The sequence below is a fragment of the Chaetodon auriga genome, chromosome 14 (genome assembly GCF_051107435.1).
Source record: "Chaetodon auriga isolate fChaAug3 chromosome 14, fChaAug3.hap1, whole genome shotgun sequence".
Taxonomy (NCBI): domain Eukaryota; kingdom Metazoa; phylum Chordata; class Actinopteri; order Chaetodontiformes; family Chaetodontidae; genus Chaetodon; species Chaetodon auriga.
The window spans coordinates 7,761,463-7,767,641 of record NC_135087.1 but is presented as its reverse complement, the minus strand read 5'-3'; the positions used below and the strand labels follow the sequence as shown (position 1 = coordinate 7,767,641).

The 6,179-nt window shown below is 45.6% G+C and overlaps 1 pseudogene; it reads left to right on the top strand.

Moving 5' to 3' along the window:
- Positions 1–1,643: 1,643 nt before the first annotated feature.
- Positions 1,644–6,179, top strand: LOC143331887 (Ig lambda-2 chain C region pseudogene; annotated as a pseudogene).

The following is a 6,179-nucleotide window of genomic DNA, read 5'->3' as shown; positions in this document are numbered from 1 at the left end:
CATCTCCATTGCAGAGAGTTGATCAGGTTGTTGATTGTGGCCTGTTGAATGTTGGTCCACTCCTCTTCAATGGCTGTGCCAAGTTGCTGGATTTTGGCAGGAACTGGAAAACGCTGTCGTATGCGCCCATCCAGAACATCCCAAACATGCTCAATGGGTGACATGTCCGGTGAGTATGCTGGCAATACAAGAACTTGGATGTTTTCAGCTTCCAGGAATTGTGTACAGATCCTTGCAACAGCATTATCGTGCTGCAACATGAGGTGATGGTCATGGATGAATGGCACAACAATGGGCCTCAGGATCTCGTCACGGTGTCTCTGCATTCAAAATGTCATTAATAAAATACACCTGTGTTCGTTGTCCATAACATACGCCTGCCCATACCATAACCCCACCGCCACCATGGGCCACTCCACCCACAACGTTGACATCAGCAAACCGCTCACCCACAAGACACCACACACGCTGTCTTCCATCTGCCCTGAACAGTGAAAACCTGGATTCATCCGTGAAGAGAACACCTCTCCAACGTGCCAGACGACATCGAATGTGAGCATTCGCCCACTCAAGTCGGTTACGACGACGAACTGCAGTCGGGTCGAGACCCCGATGAGGACGACAAACATGCAGACGAGCTTCCCTGAGACGGTTTCTGACAGTTTGTGCAGAAATTCTTTGGTTATGCAAACTGATTGTTGCAGCAGCTGTCCAGGTGGCTGGTCTCAGACGATGTTGGAGGTGAACACGCTGGATCTGAAGGTCTGGGCTGGTGTGGTTACACGTGGTCTGCGGTTTCTGAAACGCCTTTGGAGACGGCTTATGGTAGAGAAATGAACATTCAATTCACGGGCAACAGCTCTGGTGGACATTCCTGCAGTCAGCATGCCAATTGCACGCTCCCTCAGCATGGTGTGTGATAAATCTGAACACTTTAGAGTGGCCTTTTATTGTGTCCAGCCTAAGGCACACCTGTGCAATATTCATGCTGTCTAACCAGCATCTTGATATGCCACACCTGTGAGGTGGGATGGATTATCCCGGCAAAGTAAAAGTGCTCACTAACACAGATTGGCACTACGTTTACACGTAGCCGGCTATTTTCAGAAACGGACATTTCACCCTCTCCGTTTTCAGAATAACTGCGTGCACACGTGTCCGTTTTCAGAAAACTTTTCGTTTACACTAACCCGTGTATGCATGCCGTCGACGCTGTCGGTGACGCGGACTGGCTCTTCGTGTTGGTGGGGGGAGAAGTTGTTGCGAAATTGCTGACCTCCGAGCACTCATTCATCTCTGCTCCTTGATATAATAGAGCAGCTGTATTTACAAATGCAAACATACGAAAAGGGTTTGCACCAACATAAATGCGACTGCTACTCTGAATGCATCCATGATCACCACGGCCAAATGAAAATGTAAACATGGGTCGACCGTTTGGCACAGGTGCAAGTTCTGGCGTTTGATGTGACGTCGGCTACCTAAAACTCTGTTTTTCTCTGTTTTTCTCCGTTTACATGCAAACGTCCTCATCATCAGTCTCTTCATCAACCCTCTGCACCTGCAGCAGGCCGATTTCACTTCAGTCAAACTGAATTAGGTTTTTGTACGACTCTGAATCACTGTGTGAACACTCCACCACCATGGAAGCCAAGACAGTAGTCATCTCGAGCATCTTCAGCCTGAACACCACTGATGGTCAGAGTGTAGTCAGAACCAGATCTACTGCCACTGAATCGAGACGGAGTTCCTGAGACGTGATCTGAGGTTTCGTATATAAGAAGTTTGGGAGCCTGTCCAGGTTTCTGAAGGTACCAACTGAGATCATCACCAATATTTGAACTCCCTGTGGCGCTGATGGTCACAGTCCCTCCAAGACTAACAGACTTGAATTTGTCAGTCTGAGTCATAATCTTGTTGGCAGAAGACTCTGAAGTGAGTCTCATCCTCCTTTCCACCATGGACCCCACTGATTCCACCCTCCCACCCATCACAGAGGCACACCTACTGATCAGCTTATCCGATCTGTTACTGTCTCTAACAGCAATACTGTTCCCCCAACAGAAAGCACCACAGAGGAGAACACTGGCAACCACAGACTGGTAAAAAAAAAAAATGTGCAGCATTTCATTACATACGTCAAAGGACTTGAGTTTCTTTAGAAAGAAAAGTCTGTTCTGCCCTTTTTTGTACAGCGCACTCAAGTGTACAGACCAGTCCAGTTTGCTGTCGAGGTGCACTCCTAGATATCTGTACGAATGAACAACCTCAATGACCTGTCCATCAATTGTGACAGGCAGACGGGGGAGATTCTTCCTGCTGAAGTCCACAAACATCTCCTTGGTCTTTGATGTATTCCGAATGAGAACATTCCTCTTCCTCCAGTCAGTGGATGCAGTGATGAGTCTCCTGTATTCCCCTTCATCCCCCCCTTTCACACATGCCACAACTGCTGTATCATCAGAATATTTCTGAATGTGACACGATGCAGACTTTAGGCAATGTCAGCAGTGTGCAGGGTAAAGAGGAACGGGGATAACACCGTTCCCTGCGGGGCCCCAGTGTTGCTCACCAAAGTCCTGAAGACACTATCACCCGGTCTAACATACTGTGGTCGCTCTGTCAAATAGTTGTGAATCCAGGTGATGAGAATAGGATCCTCTCCCATCCTCTCAAGCTTGCCCTTCAGGATCAGAGGTTGGATGGTATGAAAAGTGCTTGAGAAGTCAAAAAACATCAGCCTCACATACCCACCAGGCCCATCCAAAAATGAAAGAGTCTGATGTAGCATGTACAGGACTGCATCATCCACTCCCATGTTCTCCTGATAGGCAAACTGCAATGGGTCAAGTACCTGCTGTAACTGCGGTCTAAGTAGCTGGAGTAACAGCCTCTCAAAGGTCTTCATAATGACGGATGTGAGGGCCACTGGTCTGTAGTCCTTAACCCCTGCTGGCCTCCCTACTGTAGGAACTGGCACAAGGCAAGATGTTTTCCACCGGACAGGAACCTGCCCAGTTTGAAGACTCCAGTTAAAAATGTTACGCAGAGGCACAGCCAACTCAGATGCACACTCTTTGAGAAGCTTATAGGTGAAATCCATCAGGACCCACTGACTTAGCAGGACGCAGCCTCCTCAGCTCAGCACGCAGCTCATTCTGATTTTCTAACCTCTGGACAGAGCCAGACTAGTTGTTTAACTCTGCTTCCAGTCTTATGACATTTTTAAGCACCAAGAAGCCTGAATGCTAAGCTAAACTAACAGACCACTGGCTGTAGCTTCATGTTTAACAGACTGTGGTGATCCACAGTTTTCCCTCCTTTTTCCCTCTCGTGTCTTGTGTTTGTCCTCTCCCTCTGTCTCCTGTCTGTCTGTCTGGTGTGAGTGTGTTTCCCTGCAGGGTGTGGCTGACAGGTTGGGCTCGGCCTCCTCCTCCCATGGATGCAGCAGCACTCAATCATTCAATCAAGACTCACCTGCAGCCACAGTGAATAAGCACCAGCTTTCCACTTGCTGAAGTGTCTGTTAATTCTTGTGGTAATGACTGAGACTCCTGAAGAAATGCCAAAGTAAATTTCTGCTGTCTTCCCTCACCTGCTTCTCTGCCATCCTGACTCCTGATGTTCCTATGTGCTCAGGTGCATTGCCCTCACCTGTCTCCATAATGCAAGTGATCCTGATGTATTTGGGAAATTAGCATAGTGGGTTCTTGGTAATAACAATGATTGTATCACAGGTCTTGAAATTGGGAAAATGTATGAGTGTGAATGTGTAGTTTGTGCTTGGTGAGGTTACTGTCAGCTCTGTGTTCAGTGGTCTGTGTCAGAGTCTCTTCCTCTTCAGCAGCTGCAGTCGGTTCCTGCTGTAACAGCTCAGTGTCTCTGCAGTCTGACTGAGGGAGGTTTTTGTACAGCTACAAATCACTGTGTGAACACTCGAGCATTGTTTATATAGTGGAGACTCTGACAGTAATAAACTGCTGCATCTTCAGTCTGAACTCCACTGATGGTCAAAGTGAAGTCGGAGCTGCTTCCACTGCCACTAAACCGAGCTGGTGTTCCTGAAAGTCGTGTGCTTGCAAATTTTATTAGGAGCTTTGGAGTCTGCCCAGATTTCTGTTGATACCAGTACATATAGTCTCCACTACTGGTGCTATAAACAGGTTTGCTGACTTTACAGGTGACAGTGACAGTGGATCCTGCAGTCGATGTCACTACTGGAGGCTGAGTCACAGTCACCTGACCGCTGCATCCTGCAGACAAAAACAAATCATTCATTGATCAGCAGAAAGAAATGAGAGAAAAGGCAGCACATCATGTTTGAAATGTTGCTGAGAGAATGAACCTGTGAAACAGCAGCAGGCCAGCGTCCAGATGAGGATGGTGATGAGAGTCATGGTGCTCGTGCTTTCTGCTGTGTCGACTGACAGATGTGAGTCCTGCAGTGTTGAACTCACAGGACTATAAACCTTCTCAGTTCACTGGAGGATCAGCTGACCATGCAAAGCCTCCTCTCTATGGAAATCATCTCTCTGCTCTCAACACGCTCAAGGCAACGTGGGACACAAAATCAGGAGAAATACTGATTGGATTGACACCATCTATGATCTTAATGGAACACAAGGAAATATTTATTTTACAAGTGCAGTTGAGGATTTAAGGAGAAGTTTGTGTCCACTGTGGTTGGTATGATGTGTCTGTTTGTCTGCCTTTCATTAATGACAGGGTTCACTGCAGATAAATAACATTATTCACTTCTGTTAATCAAGATTTTGTAAAAAATCAGAATTAAAAAGCATCATCGTCTTTTAACAAAGTATCAAATGATAGAAAACTGTGAGAAAAATGACTTTATTACAAGAGGACTGTCGTCGTTTGTCTGTCAGGTGCAGAAAACTAAAGAAAAATGAAAGAAATAACCTTCATTTATACAATAATTTCAATCCATATCACTTAAAATGCTTTGCAGATTCAGAAACATGTCATTTTATTTTCATCAGAGACTTTTTTCAGTGTATAGATGCTTGTTGACAGTGCAGGAGGTTTTTGTACGGCCACTTCATCAGTTTGTATCACTGTGGTGGACTTTCGGTGGAGGAACCAAACTCATCATTGACTGTAAGTATCACAGATTTATCATTTCTACAACATGAAAGATCAAACTTAATTGTGTAAAATTAACTAATTATAACAGAAATGATTGAAGGAGTTTGAAATGTGTGTATTTATTGTTATTTATCAAGCTTGGCTGAAATCGCAATTTTGCTTTCACTGTGCAAAGATTCACTTTATTATCGTGTTTCTGATAATATTAAGGTTAAATAAATGCCAAATAAGTTACATTTTGTCATATTTTATTTTCAGTTGGCTTTTTATTAGACAAAATGTGCTTGTGGAATTGGTCTGAGGAAAAGTTTAATGCTAAAAAATGACACCAAATTTCCTATTTTTTACATTAAAACTGTTATTAAAATGAAATGAAATCTGTTTATAAAACAAAAAAGTCAGTTTATATGTTCATGCAGTCCAGCTGTAGTTTGTGTTCACAGTTCGTTAGTTTAAAGTGGTGAAAAGGAAGTGAAACAGACAGATGACAAAGTCTTTAACTGGATACAGACATTACATTTTGAAAAACAAGAAAATCATTGAAGGCATGAATTATTTACTGTCAAACATTATAAATTAGACATGAAGATTTAATTTCTTCATCATTATTCTCAATATTTCTTCATATTTACACTCACAGCTCATCCACAGTCGTGTTAACCTCTGTCATGTGTGGTCAGTGTGTCGTGTTCAGCTGTGTGTCCTACAGTGGGAGTTAATCTGCTCCTGGTGTGTCTCTGCTCTCCCCTCCAGCTGGCTCCACGGTCAGGCCCTCGGTCTCTCTGCTTCCCCCCTCCTCTGAGCAGCTCTCCGGGGGCTCGGCCACGCTGGCCTGCCTGCTGAGCGGCTACTCTCCTGAGGGAGCCGTGGTGAGCTGGGAGGTGGACGGCACGCAGGTGACAGAGGGGGTCCTGAGCAGCTCCGAGGAGGAGAAGAGCGGACGCTACAGCAGCAGCAGCACCCTGAGCCTGAGCAAGGAGCGCTGGATGCAAGGAGAGCTGTACTCCTGCAAGGTCCTCCATAAGGGCCACAGCCAGACCCAGTCCCTCCACAGGAGCCAGTGTCAGGCCTAG